Source organism: Pseudophryne corroboree, chromosome 11 (assembly GCF_028390025.1).
Source record: "Pseudophryne corroboree isolate aPseCor3 chromosome 11, aPseCor3.hap2, whole genome shotgun sequence".
Taxonomy (NCBI): Eukaryota; Metazoa; Chordata; class Amphibia; order Anura; family Myobatrachidae; genus Pseudophryne; species Pseudophryne corroboree.
This window is the reverse complement of record NC_086454.1, coordinates 129,429,721-129,445,167: the sequence shown is the minus strand read 5'-3', so window position 1 is coordinate 129,445,167 and position 15,447 is coordinate 129,429,721. Positions and strand designations below refer to the sequence as shown.

Sequence of the window (15,447 nt, the reverse complement as noted above, 5' to 3'; positions counted from 1 at the left end):
AATAAGATTACTGAAATTTGAAGAAAACTCTTTTCCACCATAATTCAGACCCCGTATTGGTCACAGTTCTGGCTACTTATGTGGCTCCATCTCTCAGGGGTTAGAGCACTGGTCTCTTAAACCAGGGGTCATGAGGTCCAATCTCACTGGGACCTAGTGTTTCCCAATGTTAAAATAGTCTATGCAATATCTTTAAGTGAGGAGAACCATTTCAATTTGGTCACACATTTGGATATTCAATTTGTACACAGAGTTATGATGTTCAGTCTAATCTGCTGATTGGTTACAAGAGCATGTCTAAAACATATTTGTTGCATTTTATTGGGCCGATTCTGTTCATGCTGATAGTTCCAACAAGTTTTTCACTATTATTATGAAACTATGGTAAGAGCTTTCCAATAATTTTACTTTAATGATAGCACAAAAACACACACATTAGGAGGTTTTTAATACTTCTCACCCTGTTGTACACCTGTTCTGTTTCTGCTGACAGGCATGGTATTATCATTTCAGCTCACTACAGGACACTCTAACACAAAGTTGGAGAGCCATTAAAAATATGTCCAACTTTTTCAGTATTTTCTATATAATTCAATTCAAGCAAAGACAGCTAATGTTTGCATTTATTTGATTTTCTGAAAAAGTTATATACTACATGCCTCAATCAAGGATATTGCAAATTTGTAGAATTTTTTTGTGAAAAGTCTACATTGGGACAAAAAGCGACAATAAAATGATAACAGAGATTTGAAATTTGCAGAAGATTTTTTTCCATCACTAAGTAGAATGAACATACATAGTGCTGAAGGCAAGGTTCCATAGCTTAGGGGTTAGAGCACTGGTCTTGTAAACCAGGGGTCGTGAGTTCAAATCTCACTGGGGCCTAGTGCTACTTTCTTGTTACTGCTGCTAAAATATAAATTGCAGCTCCCAATGTTGAAATAGTCTGCTCAAGAGCTTTAAGTGAGGAGAACCATTTCAATTTGGTCACACATTTGGATATTCAATTTGTACACAGAGTTATGATGTTCAGTCTAATCTGCAAATTGGTTCCAAGAGCATGTCTTAAAATTATTTTATTGTATTGACTCTGTTCATACTGATAATCCCATCATAATTTTTCAGTATCATTACAAACTGTAGAAAGAGCTTTTCCATAATTAAACTTTAAAGATAGCAACAATGGTATATACATTGTATTGTACCGTGCATGAATCAACTTCATCAGTTGATCCAGAAGAGTTTTGAATTGACAACTGTAGCTGCCAGAAGGCTTTTTTGGTCATGTAAGCATATATAAAGTACAAATGCAAGCATACTCAAGGTAATGACCACTATTGGTCACAAATAACTCAATATAAAGACATTCTGTCATATCATTTTGAAGGCATTCCAGACTAAGGAGCACAAGGTTTGTGAGGCATGGAAAACATGACCAACATTTCCTCAATTTTATATATACACCTATTCAACATACAACAGCAAACTGAAAGTTTCTTTAAATTGTTTAATAGGTTATTAACTGCATGTCCCAAGCAGGCATTTCAGCAGTGGTCATTTGTTAAAAGTGTATATTTGGAGAATGAGCTACAACTAATAATATCCAATAAGATTACTGGAATTTGAAGAAAACTCTTTTCCACCATAATTCAGACCCCGTATTGGTCACAGTTCTGGCTACTTATGTGGCTCCATCTCTCAGGGGTTAGAGCACTGGTCTCGTAAACCAGGGGTCATGAGGTCCAATCTCACTGGGACCTAGTGTTTCCCAATGTTAAAATAGTCTATGCAATATCTTTAAGTGAGGAGAACCATTTCAATTTGGTCACACATTTGGATATTCAATTTGTACACAGAGTTATGATGTTCAGTCTAATCTGCTGATTGGTTACAAGAGCATGTCTAAAACATATTTGTTGCATTTTATTGGGCCGATTCTGTTCATGCTGATAGTTCCAACAAGTTTTTCACTATTATTATGAAACTATGGTAAGAGCTTTCCAATAATTTAACTTTAATGATAGCACAAAAACACACACATTAGGAGGTTTTTAATACTTCTCACCCTGTTGTACACCTTTTCTGTTTTTGCTGACAGGCATGGTATTATCATTTCAGCTCACTACAGGACACTCTAACACAAAGTTGGAGAGCCATTAAAAATATGTCCAACTTTTCAATATTTTCTATATAATTCAATTCAAGCAAAGACAGCTAATTTTTGCATTTATTTGATTTTCTGAAAAAGTTATATACTACATGCCTCAATCAAGGATATTGCAAATTTGTAGAATTTTTTTGTGAAAAGTCTACATTGGGACAAAAAGCGACAATAAAATGATAACAGAGATTTGAAATTTGCAGAAGATTTTTTTGTCCCATCACTAAGCAGAATGAACATACATAGTGCTGAAGGCAAGGCTCCATAGCTCAGGGGTTAGAGCACTGGTCATGTAAACCAAGGGTTGTGAGTTCAAATCTCACTGGGGCCTAGTGCTACTTTCTTGTTACTGCTGCTAAAATATAAATTGCAGCTCCCAATGTTGAAATAGTCTGCTCAAGAGCTTTAAGTGAGGAGAACCATTTCAATTTGGTCACACATTTGGATATTCAATTTGTACACAGAGTTATGATGTTCAGTCTATTCTGCAAATTGGTTCCAAGAGCATGTCTTAAAATTATTTTATTGTACTGATTCTGTTCATGCTGATAATCCCATCATAATTTTTCAGTATCATTACAAACTGTAGAAAGAGCTTTTCCATAATTAAACTTTAAAGATAGCAACAATGGTATATACATTGTATTAATCTGTATTGTACCGTGCAGGAATCAACTTCATCAGTTGATCCAGAAGAGTTTTGAATTGACAACTGTAGCTGCCAGAAGGCTTTTTTGGTCATGTAAGCATATATAAAGTACAAATGCAAGCATACTCAAGGTAATGACCACTATTGGTCACAAATATCTCAATATAAAGACATTCTGTCATATAATTTTGAAGGCATTCCAGACTAAGGAGCACAAGGTTTGTGAGGCATGGAAAACATGACCAACATTTCCTCAATTTTATATATACACCTATTCAACATACAACAGCAAACTGAAAGTTTATTTAAATTGTTTAATAGGTTATTAACTGCATGTCCCAAGCAGGCATTTCAGCAGTGGTCATTTGTTAAAAGTGTATATTTGGAGAATGAGCTACAACTAATAATATCCAATAAGATTACTGAAATTTGAAGAAAACTCTTTTCCACCATAATTCAGAACCCGTATTGGTCACAGTTCTGGCTACTTATGTGGCTCCATCTCTCAGGGGTTAGAGCACTGGTCTCGTAAACCAGGGGTCATGAGGTCCAATCTCACTGGGACCTAGTGTTTCCCAATGTTAAAATAGTCTATGCAATATCTTTAAGTGAGGAGAACCATTTAAATTTGGTCACATATTTGGATGGTTAATTTGGACAAAGACATATGATGTTCAGTCTAATCTGCTGATTGGTTACAAGAGCATGTCTAAAACATATTTGTTGCATTTTATTGGGCCGATTCTGTTCATGCTGATAGTTCCAACAAGTTTTTCACTATTATTATGAAACTATGGTAAGAGCTTTCCAATAATTTAACTTTAATGATAGCACAAAAACACACACATTAGGAGGTTTTTAATACTTCTCACCCTGTTGTACACCTGTTCTGTTTCTGCTGACAGGCATGGTATTATCATTTCAGCTCACTACAGGACACTCTAACACAAAGTTGGAGAGCCATTAAAAATATGTCCAACTTTTTCAATATTTTCTATATAATTCAATTCAAGCAAAGACAGCTAATTTTTGCATTTATTTGATTTTCTGAAAAAGTTATATACTACATGCCTCAATCAAGGATATTGCAAATTTGTAGATTTTTTTTGTGAAAAGTCTACATTGGGACAAAAAGCGACAATAAAATGATAACAGAGATTTGAAATTTGCAGAAGATTTTTTTCCATCACTAAGCAGAATGAACATACATAGTGCTGCAGGCAAGGCTCCATAGCTCAGGGGTTAGAGCACTGGTCTTGTAAACCAGGGGTCGTGAGTTCAAATCTCACTGGGGCCTAGTGCTACTTTCTTGTTACTGCTGCAAAAATATAAATTGCAGCTCCCAATGTTGAAATAGTCTGCTCAAGAGCTTTAAGTGTGGAGAACCATTTCAATTTGGTCACACATTTGGATATTCAATTTGTACACAGAGTTATGATGTTCAGTCTAATCTGCAAATTGGTTCCAAGAGCATGTCTTAAAATTATTTTATTGTACTGATTCTGTTCATGCTGATAATCCCATCATAATTTTTCAGTATCATTACAAACTGTAGAAAGAGCTTTTCCATAATTAAACTTTAAAGATAGCAACAATGGTATATACATTGTATTGTACCGTGCATGAATCAACTTCATCAGTTGATCCAGAAGAGTTTTGAATTGACAACTGTAGCTGCCAGAAGGCTTTTTTGGTCATGTAAGCATATATAAAGTACAAATGCAAGCATACTCAAGGTAATGACCACTATTGGTCACAAATATCTCAATATAAAGACATTCTGTCATATCATTTTGAAGGCATTCCAGACTAAGGAGCACAAGGTTTGTGAGGCATGGAAAACATGACCAACATTTCCTCAATTTTATATATACACCTATTCAACATACAACAGCAAACTGAAAGTTTATTTAAATTGTTTAATAGGTTATTAACTGCATGTCCCAAGCAGGCATTTCAGCAGTGGGCATTTGTTAAAAGTGTATATTTGGAGAATGAGCTACAACTAATAATATCCAATAAGATTACTGAAATTTGAAGAAAACTCTTTTCCACCATAATTCAGACCCCGTATTGGTCACAGTTCTGGCTACTTATGTGGCTCCATCTCTCAGGGGTTAGAGCACTGGTCTCGTAAACCAGGGGTCATGAGGTCCAATCTCACTGGGACCTAGTGTTTCCCAATGTTAAAATAGTCTATGCAATATCTTTAAGTGAGGAGAACCATTTCAATTTGGTCACACATTTGGATATTCAATTTGTACACAGAGTTATGATGTTCAGTCTAATCTGCTGATTGGTTACAAGAGCATGTCTAAAACATATTTGTTGCATTTTATTGGGCCGATTCTGTTCATGCTTATAGTTCCAACAAGTTTTTCACTATTATTATGAAACTATGGTAAGAGCTTTCCAATAATTTAACTTTAATGATAGCACAAAAACATACACATTAGGAGGTTTTTAATACTTCTCACCCTGTTGTACACCTGTTCTGTTTCTGCTGACAGGCATGGTATTATCATTTCAGCTCACTACAGGACACTCTAACACAAAGTTGGAGAGCCATTAAAAATATGTCCAACTTTTTCAATATTTTCTATATAATTCAATTCAAGCAAAGACAGCTAATTTTTGCATTTATTTGATTTTCTGAAAAAGTTATATACTACATGCCTCAATCAAGGATATTGCAAATTTGTAGATTTTTTTTGTGAAAAGTCTACATTGGGACAAAAAGTGACAATAAAATGATAACAGAGATTTGAAATTTGCAGAAGATTTTTTTTCCATCACTAAGCAGAATGAACATACATAGTGCTGAAGGCAAGGCTCCATAGCTCAGGGGTTAGAGCACTGGTCTTGTAAACCAGGGGTCGTGAGTTCAAATCTCAATGGGGCCTAGTGCTACTTTCTTGTTACTGCTGCTAAAATATAAATTGCAGCTCCCAATGTTGAAATAGTCTGCTCAAGAGCTTTAAGTGAGGAGAACCATTTCAATTTGGTCACACATTTGGATATTCAATTTGTACACAGAGTTATGATGTTCAGTCTAATCTGCAAATTGGTTCCAAGAGCATGTCTTAAAATTATTTTATTGTACTGATTCTGTTCATGCTGATAATCCCATCATAATTTTTCAGTATCATTACAAACTGTAGAAAGAGCTTTTCCATAATTAAACTTTAAAGATAGCAACAATGGTATATACATTGTATTGTACCGTGCATGAATCAACTTCATCAGTTGATCCAGAAGAGTTTTGAATTGACAACTGTAGCTGCCAGAAGGCTTTTTTGGTCATGTAAGCATATATAAAGTACAAATGCAAGCATACTCAAGGTAATGACCACTATTGGTCACAAATATCTCAATATAAAGACATTCTGTCATATCATTTTGAAGGCATTCCAGACTAAGGAGCACAAGGTTTGTGAGGCATGGAAAACATGACCAACATTTCCTCAATTTTATATATACACCTATTCAACATACAACAGCAAACTGAAAGTTTCTTTAAATTGTTTAATAGGTTATTAACTGCATGTCCCAAGCAGGCATTTCAGCAGTGGTCATTTGTTAAAAGTGTATATTTGGAGAATGAGCTACAACTAATAATATCCAATAAGATTACTGAAATTTGAAGAAAACTCTTTTCCACCATAATTCAGACCCCGTATTGGTCACAGTTCTGGCTACTTATGTGGCTCCATCTCTCAGGGGTTAGAGCACTGGTCTCGTAAACCAGGGGTCATGAGGTCCAATCTCACTGGGACCTAGTGTTTCCCAATGTTAAAATAGTCTATGCAATATCTTTAAGTGAGGAGAACCATTTCAATTTGGTCACACATTTGGATATTCAATTTGTACACAGAGTTATGATGTTCAGTCTAATCTGCTGATTGGTTACAAGAGCATGTCTAAAACATATTTGTTGCATTTTATTGGGCCGATTCTGTTCATGCTTATAGTTCCAACAAGTTTTTCACTATTATTATGAAACTATGGTAAGAGCTTTCCAATAATTTAACTTTAATGATAGCACAAAAACACACACATTAGGAGGTTTTTAATACTTCTCACCCTGTAGTACACCTGTTCTGTTTCTGCTGACAGGCATGGTATTATCATTTCAGCTCACTACAGGACACTCTAACACAAAGTTGGAGAGCCATTAAAAATATGTCCAACTTTTTCAATATTTTCTATATAATTCAATTCAAGCAAAGACAGCTAATTTTTGCATTTATTTGATTTTCTGAAAAAGTTATATACTACATGCCTCAATCAAGGATATTGCAAATTTGTAGATTTTTTTTGTGAAAAGTCTACATTGGGACAAAAAGCGACAATAAAATGATAAGAGAGATTTGAAATTTGCAGAAGATTTTTTCCCATCACTAAGCAGAATGAACATACATAGTGCTGAAGGCAAGGCTCCATATCTCAGGGGTTAGAGCACTGGTCTTGTAAACCAGGGGTCGTGAGTTCAAATCTCACTGGGGCCTAGTGCTACTTTCTTGTTACTGCTGCTAAAATATAAATTGCATCTCCCAATGTTGAAATAGTCTGCTCAAGAGCTTTAAGTGAGGAGAACCATTTCAATTTGGTCACACATTTGGAAATTCAATTTGTACACAGAGTTATGATGTTCAGTCTAATCTGCAAATTGGTTCCAAGAGCATGTCTTAAAATTATTTTATTGTACTGATTCTGTTCATGCTGATAATCCCATCATAATTTTTCAGTATCATTACAAACTGTAGAAAGAGCTTTTCCATAATTAAACTTTAAAGATAGCAACAATGGTATATACATTGTATTGTACCGTGCATGAATCAACTTCATCAGTTGATCCAGAAGAGTTTTGAATTGACAACTGTAGCTGCCAGAAGGCTTTTTTGGTCATGTAAGCATATATAAAGTACAAATGCAAGCATACTCAAGGTAATGACCACTATTGGTCACAAATATCTCAATATAAAGACATTCTGTCATATCATTTTGAAGGCATTCCAGACTAAGGAGCACAAGGTTTGTGAGGCATGGAAAACATGACCAACATTTCCTCAATTTTATATATACACCTATTCAACATACAACAGCAAACCGAAAGTTTATTTAAATTGTTTAATAGGTTATTAACTGCATGTCCCAAGCAGGCATTTCAGCAGTGGGCATTTGTTAAAAGTGTATATTTGGAGAATGAGCTACAACTAATAATATCCAATAAGATTACTGAAATTTGAAGAAAACTCTTTTCCACCATAATTCAGACCTCGTATTGGTCACAGTTCTGGCTACTTATGTGGCTCCATCTCTCAGGGGTTAGAGCACTGGTCTCGTAAACCAGGGGTCATGAGGTCCAATCTCACTGGGACCTAGTGTTTCCCAATGTTAAAATAGTCTATGCAATATCTTTAAGTGAGGAGAACCATTTCAATTTGGTCACACATTTGGATATTCAATTTGTACACAGAGTTATGATGTTCAGTCTAATCTGCTGATTGGTTACAAGAGCATGTCTAAAACATATTTGTTGCATTTTATTGGGCCGATTCTGTTCATGCTTATAGTTCCAACAAGTTTTTCACTATTATTATGAAACTATGGTAAGAGCTTTCCAATAATTTAACTTTAATGATAGCACAAAAACATACACATTAGGAGGTTTTTAATACTTCTCACCCTGTTGTACACCTGTTCTGTTTCTGCTGACAGGCATGGTATTATCATTTCAGCTCACTACAGGACACTCTAACACAAAGTTGGAGAGCCATTAAAAATATGTCCAACTTTTTCAATATTTTCTATATAATTCAATTCAAGCAAAGACAGCTAATTTTTGCATTTATTTGATTTTATGAAAAAGTTATATACTACATGCCTCAATCAAGGATATTGCAAATTTGTAGATTTTTTTTGTGAAAAGTCTACATTGGGACAAAAAGTGACAATAAAATGATAACAGAGATTTGAAATTTGCAGAAGATTTTTTTTCCATCACTAAGCAGAATGAACATACATAGTGCTGAAGGCAAGGCTCCATATCTCAGGGGTTAGAGCACTGGTCTTGTAAACCAGGGGTCGTGAGTTCAAATCTCAATGGGGCCTAGTGCTACTTTCTTGTTACTGCTGCTAAAATATAAATTGCAGCTCCCAATGTTGAAATAGTCTGCTCAAGAGCTTTAAGTGAGGAGAACCATTTCAATTTGGTCACACATTTGGATATTCAATTTGTACACAGAGTTATGATGTTCAGTCTAATCTGCAAATTGGTTCCAAGAGCATGTCTTAAAATTATTTTATTGTATTGACTCTGTTCATGCTGATAATCCCATCATAATTTTTCAGTATCATTACAAACTGTAGAAAGAGCTTTTCCATAATTAAACTTTAAAGATAGCAACAATGGTATATACATTGTATTGTACCGTGCATGAATCAACTTCATCAGTTGATCCAGAAGAGTTTTGAATTGACAACTGTAGCTGCCAGAAGGCTTTTTTGGTCATGTAAGCATATATAAAGTACAAATGCAAGCATACTCAAGGTAATGACCTCTATTGGTCACAAATATCTCAATATAAAGACATTCTGTCATATCATTTTGAAGGCATTCCAGACTAAGGAGCACAAGGTTTGTGAGGCATGGAAAACATGACCAACATTTCCTCAATTTTATATATACACCTATTCAACATACAACAGCAAACTGAAAGTTTCTTTAAATTGTTTAATAGGTTATTAACTGCTTGTCCCAAGCAGGAATTTCAGCAGTGGTCATTTGTTAAAAGTGTATATTTGGAGAATGAGCTACAACTAATAATATCCAATAAGATTACTGAAATTTGAAGAAAACTCTTTTCCACCATAATTCAGACCCCGTATTGGTCACAGTTCTGGCTACTTATGTGGCTCCATCTCTCAGGGGTTAGAGCACTGGTCTCGTAAACCAGGGGTCATGAGGTCCAATCTCACTGGGACCTAGTGTTTCCCAATGTTAAAATAGTCTATGCAATATCTTTAAGTGAGGAGAACCATTTCAATTTGGTCACATATTTGGATGGTTAATTTGGACAAAGACATATGATGTTCAGTCTAATCTGCTGATTGGTTACAAGAGCATGTCTAAAACATATTTGTTGCATTTTATTGGGCCGATTCTGTTCATGCTGATAGTTCCAACAAGTTTTTCACTATTATTATGAAACTATGGTAAGAGCTTTCCAATAATTTAACTTTAATGATAGCACAAAAACACACACATTAGGAGGTTTTTAATACTTCTCACCCTGTTGTACACCTGTTCTGTTTCTGCTGACAGGCATGGTATTATCATTTCAGCTCACTACAGGACACTCTAACACAAAGTTGGAGAGCCATTAAAAATATGTCCAACTTTTCAATATTTTCTATATAATTCAATTCAAGCAAAGACAGCTAATTTTTGCATTTATTTGATTTTCTGAAAAAGTTATATACTACATACCTCAATCAAGGATATTGCAAATTTGTAGAATTTTTTTGTGAAAAGTCTACATTGGGACAAAAAGCGACAATAAAATGATAACAGAGATTTGAAATTTGCAGAAGATTTTTTTCCATCACTAAGCAGAATGAACATACATAGTGCTGAAGGCAAGGCTCCATAGCTCAGGGGTTAGAGCACTGGTCTTGTAAACCAGGGGTAGTGAGTTCAAATCTCACTGGGGCCTAGTGCTACTTTCTTGTTACTGCTGCTAAAATATAAATTGCAGCTCCCAATGTTGAAATAGTCTGCTCAAGAGCTTTAAGTGAGGAGAACCATTTCAATTCGGTCACACATTTGGATATTCAATTTGTACACAGAGTTATGATGTTCAGTCTAATCTGCAAATTGGTTCCAAGAGCATGTCTTAAAATTATTTTATTGTACTGATTCTGTTCATGCTGATAATCCCATCATAATTTTTCAGTATCATTACAAACTGTAGAAAGAGCTTTTCCATAATTAAACTTTAAAGATAGCAACAATGGTATATACATTGTATTGTACCGTGCATGAATCAACTTCATCAGTTGATCCAGAAGAGTTTTGAATTGACAACTGTAGCTGCCAGAAGGCTTTTTTGGTCATGTAAGCATATATAAAGTACAAATGCAAGCATACTCAAGGTAATGACCACTATTGGTCACAAATATCTCAATATAAAGACATTCTGTCATATCATTTTGAAGGCATTCCAGACTAAGGAGCACAAGGTTTGTGAGGCATGGAAAACATGACCAACATTTCCTCAATTTTATATATACACCTATTCAACATACAACAGCAAACTGAAAGTTTCTTTAAATTGTTTAATAGGTTATTAACTGCATGTCCCAAGCAGGCATTTCAGCAGTGGGCATTTGTTAAAAGTGTATATTTGGAGAATGAGCAACAACTAATAATATCCAATAAGATTACTGAAATTTGAAGAAAACTCTTTTCCACCATAATTCAGACCCCGTATTGGTCACAGTTCTGGCTACTTATGTGGCTCCATCTCTCAGGGGTTAGAGCACTGGTCTCGTAAACCAGGGGTCATGAGGTCCAATCTCACTGGGACCTAGTGTTTCCCAATGTTAAAATAGTCTATGCAATATCTTTAAGTGAGGAGAACCATTTCAATTTGGTCACACATTTGGATATTCAATTTGTACACAGAGTTATGATGTTCAGTCTAATCTGCTGATTGGTTACAAGAGCATGTCTAAAACATATTTGTTGCATTTTATTGGGCCGATTCTGTTCATGCTTATAGTTCCAACAAGTTTTTCACTATTATTATGAAACTATGGTAAGAGCTTTCCAATAATTTAACTTTAATGATAGCACAAAAACATACACATTAGGAGGTTTTTAATACTTCTCACCCTGTTGTACACCTGTTCTGTTTCTGCTGACAGGCATGGTATTATCATTTCAGCTCACTACAGGACACTCTAACACAAAGTTGGAGAGCCATTAAAAATATGTCCAACTTTTTCAATATTTTCTATATAATTCAATTCAAGCAAAGACAGCTAATTTTTGCATTTATTTGATTTTCTGAAAAAGTTATATACTACATGCCTCAATCAAGGATATTGCAAATTTGTAGATTTTTTTTGTGAAAAGTCTACATTGGGACAAAAAGTGACAATAAAATGATAACAGAGATTTGAAATTTGCAGAAGATTTTTTTTCCATCACTAAGCAGAATGAACATACATAGTGCTGAAGGCAAGGCTCCATATCTCAGGGGTTAGAGCACTGGTCTTGTAAACCAGGGGTCGTGAGTTCAAATCTCAATGGGGCCTAGTGCTACTTTCTTGTTACTGCTGCTAAAATATAAATTGCAGCTCCCAATGTTGAAATAGTCTGCTCAAGAGCTTTAAGTGAGGAGAACCATTTCAATTTGGTCACACATTTGGATATTCAATTTGTACACAGAGTTATGATGTTCAGTCTAATCTGCAAATTGGTTCCAAGAGCATGTCTTAAAATTATTTTATTGTATTGACTCTGTTCATGCTGATAATCCCATCATAATTTTTCAGTATCATTACAAACTGTAGAAAGAGCTTTTCCATAATTAAACTTTAAAGATAGCAACAATGGTATATACATTGTATTGTACCGTGCATGAATCAACTTCATCAGTTGATCCAGAAGAGTTTTGAATTGACAACTGTAGCTGCCAGAAGGCTTTTTTGGTCATGTAAGCATATATAAAGTACAAATGCAAGCATACTCAAGGTAATGACCACTATTGGTCACAAATATCTCAATATAAAGACATTCTGTCATATCATTTTGAAGGCATTCCAGACTAAGGAGCACAAGGTTTGTGAGGCATGGAAAACATGACCAACATTTCCTCAATTTTATATATACACCTATTCAACATACAACAGCAAACTGAAAGTTTCTTTAAATTGTTTAATAGGTTATTAACTGCTTGTCCCAAGCAGGAATTTCAGCAGTGGTCATTTGTTAAAAGTGTATATTTGGAGAATGAGCTACAACTAATAATATCCAATAAGATTACTGAAATTTGAAGAAAACTCTTTTCCACCATAATTCAGACCCCGTATTGGTCACAGTTCTGGCTACTTATGTGGCTCCATCTCTCAGGGGTTAGAGCACTGGTCTCGTAAACCAGGGGTCATGAGGTCCAATCTCACTGGGACCTAGTGTTTCCCAATGTTAAAATAGTCTATGCAATATCTTTAAGTGAGGAGAACCATTTCAATTTGGTCACATATTTGGATGGTTAATTTGGACAAAGACATATGATGTTCAGTCTAATCTGCTGATTGGTTACAAGAGCATGTCTAAAACATATTTGTTGCATTTTATTGGGCCGATTCTGTTCATGCTGATAGTTCCAACAAGTTTTTCACTATTATTATGAAACTATGGTAAGAGCTTTCCAATAATTTAACTTTAATGATAGCACAAAAACACACACATTAGGAGGTTTTTAATACTTCTCACCCTGTTGTACACCTGTTCTGTTTCTGCTGACAGGCATGGTATTATCATTTCAGCTCACTACAGGACACTCTAACACAAAGTTGGAGAGCCATTAAAAATATGTCCAACTTTTCAATATTTTCTATATAATTCAATTCAAGCAAAGACAGCTAATTTTTGCATTTATTTGATTTTCTGAAAAAGTTATATACTACATACCTCAATCAAGGATATTGCAAATTTGTAGAATTTTTTTGTGAAAAGTCTACATTGGGACAAAAAGCGACAATAAAATGATAACAGAGATTTGAAATTTGCAGAAGATTTTTTTCCATCACTAAGCAGAATGAACATACATAGTGCTGAAGGCAAGGCTCCATAGCTCAGGGGTTAGAGCACTGGTCTTGTAAACCAGGGGTAGTGAGTTCAAATCTCACTGGGGCCTAGTGCTACTTTCTTGTTACTGCTGCTAAAATATAAATTGCAGCTCCCAATGTTGAAATAGTCTGCTCAAGAGCTTTAAGTGAGGAGAACCATTTCAATTCGGTCACACATTTGGATATTCAATTTGTACACAGAGTTATGATGTTCAGTCTAATCTGCAAATTGGTTCCAAGAGCATGTCTTAAAATTATTTTATTGTACTGATTCTGTTCATGCTGATAATCCCATCATAATTTTTCAGTATCATTACAAACTGTAGAAAGAGCTTTTCCATAATTAAACTTTAAAGATAGCAACAATGGTATATACATTGTATTGTACCGTGCATGAATCAACTTCATCAGTTGATCCAGAAGAGTTTTGAATTGACAACTGTAGCTGCCAGAAGGCTTTTTTGGTCATGTAAGCATATATAAAGTACAAATGCAAGCATACTCAAGGTAATGACCACTATTGGTCACAAATATCTCAATATAAAGACATTCTGTCATATCATTTTGAAGGCATTCCAGACTAAGGAGCACAAGGTTTGTGAGGCATGGAAAACATGACCAACATTTCCTCAATTTTATATATACACCTATTCAACATACAACAGCAAACTGAAAGTTTCTTTAAATTGTTTAATAGGTTATTAACTGCATGTCCCAAGCAGGCATTTCAGCAGTGGGCATTTGTTAAAAGTGTATATTTGGAGAATGAGCAACAACTAATAATATCCAATAAGATTACTGAAATTTGAAGAAAACTCTTTTCCACCATAATTCAGACCCCGTATTGGTCACAGTTCTGGCTACTTATGTGGCTCCATCTCTCAGGGGTTAGAGCACTGGTCTCGTAAACCAGGGGTCATGAGGTCCAATCTCACTGGGACCTAGTGTTTCCCAATGTTAAAATAGTCTATGCAATATCTTTAAGTGAGGAGAACCATTTCAATTTGGTCACACATTTGGATATTCAATTTGTACACAGAGTTATGATGTTCAGTCTAATCTGCTGATTGGTTACAAGAGCATGTCTAAAACATATTTGTTGCATTTTATTGGGCCGATTCTGTTCATGCTTATAGTTCCAACAAGTTTTTCACTATTATTATGAAACTATGGTAAGAGCTTTCCAATAATTTAACTTTAATGATAGCACAAAAACATACACATTAGGAGGTTTTTAATACTTCTCACCCTGTTGTACACCTGTTCTGTTTCTGCTGACAGGCATGGTATTATCATTTCAGCTCACTACAGGACACTCTAACACAAAGTTGGAGAGCCATTAAAAATATGTCCAACTTTTTCAATATTTTCTATATAATTCAATTCAAGCAAAGACAGCTAATTTTTGCATTTATTTGATTTTCTGAAAAAGTTATATACTACATGCCTCAATCAAGGATATTGCAAATTTGTAGATTTTTTTTGTGAAAAGTCTACATTGGGACAAAAAGTGACAATAAAATGATAACAGAGATTTGAAATTTGCAGAAGATTTTTTTTCCATCACTAAGCAGAATGAACATACATAGTGCTGAAGGCAAGGCTCCATATCTCAGGGGTTAGAGCACTGGTCTTGTAAACCAGGGGTCGTGAGTTCAAATCTCGCTGGGGCCTAGTGCTACTTTCTTGTTACTGCTGCTAAAATATAAATTGCAGCTCCCAATGTTGAAATAGTCTGCTCAAGAGCTTTAAGTGAGGAGAACCATTTCAATTTGGT

General features: G+C 35.0%; 10 non-coding genes across 10 annotated transcripts; all 10 read left to right on the top strand.

Moving 5' to 3' along the window:
- The first annotated feature begins 812 nt into the window (after positions 1 to 812).
- Positions 813 to 885, top strand: TRNAT-UGU (transfer RNA threonine (anticodon UGU)). Its single transcript has one exon. It is a non-coding gene; the product is annotated as a tRNA-Thr (tRNA).
- Positions 886 to 2,419: 1,534 nt separating this feature from the next.
- On the top strand, positions 2,420 to 2,492 carry TRNAT-UGU (transfer RNA threonine (anticodon UGU)). Its single transcript has one exon. It is a non-coding gene; the product is annotated as a tRNA-Thr (tRNA).
- A 1,542-nt stretch (positions 2,493 to 4,034) lies between these two features.
- TRNAT-UGU (transfer RNA threonine (anticodon UGU)) lies at positions 4,035 to 4,107 on the top strand. The gene has a single exon. It is a non-coding gene; the product is annotated as a tRNA-Thr (tRNA).
- A 1,533-nt stretch (positions 4,108 to 5,640) lies between these two features.
- Positions 5,641 to 5,713, top strand: TRNAT-UGU (transfer RNA threonine (anticodon UGU)). Its single transcript has one exon. It is a non-coding gene; the product is annotated as a tRNA-Thr (tRNA).
- Positions 5,714 to 7,245: 1,532 nt separating this feature from the next.
- On the top strand, positions 7,246 to 7,318 carry TRNAT-UGU (transfer RNA threonine (anticodon UGU)). Its single transcript has one exon. It is a non-coding gene; the product is annotated as a tRNA-Thr (tRNA).
- Positions 7,319 to 8,851: 1,533 nt separating this feature from the next.
- TRNAT-UGU (transfer RNA threonine (anticodon UGU)) lies at positions 8,852 to 8,924 on the top strand. Its single transcript has one exon. It is a non-coding gene; the product is annotated as a tRNA-Thr (tRNA).
- Positions 8,925 to 10,455: 1,531 nt separating this feature from the next.
- TRNAT-UGU (transfer RNA threonine (anticodon UGU)) lies at positions 10,456 to 10,528 on the top strand. Its single transcript has one exon. It is a non-coding gene; the product is annotated as a tRNA-Thr (tRNA).
- Positions 10,529 to 12,061: 1,533 nt separating this feature from the next.
- On the top strand, positions 12,062 to 12,134 carry TRNAT-UGU (transfer RNA threonine (anticodon UGU)). The gene has a single exon. It is a non-coding gene; the product is annotated as a tRNA-Thr (tRNA).
- Positions 12,135 to 13,665: 1,531 nt separating this feature from the next.
- On the top strand, positions 13,666 to 13,738 carry TRNAT-UGU (transfer RNA threonine (anticodon UGU)). The gene has a single exon. It is a non-coding gene; the product is annotated as a tRNA-Thr (tRNA).
- Positions 13,739 to 15,271: 1,533 nt separating this feature from the next.
- Positions 15,272 to 15,344, top strand: TRNAT-UGU (transfer RNA threonine (anticodon UGU)). The gene has a single exon. It is a non-coding gene; the product is annotated as a tRNA-Thr (tRNA).
- Positions 15,345 to 15,447: the final 103 nt, after the last annotated feature.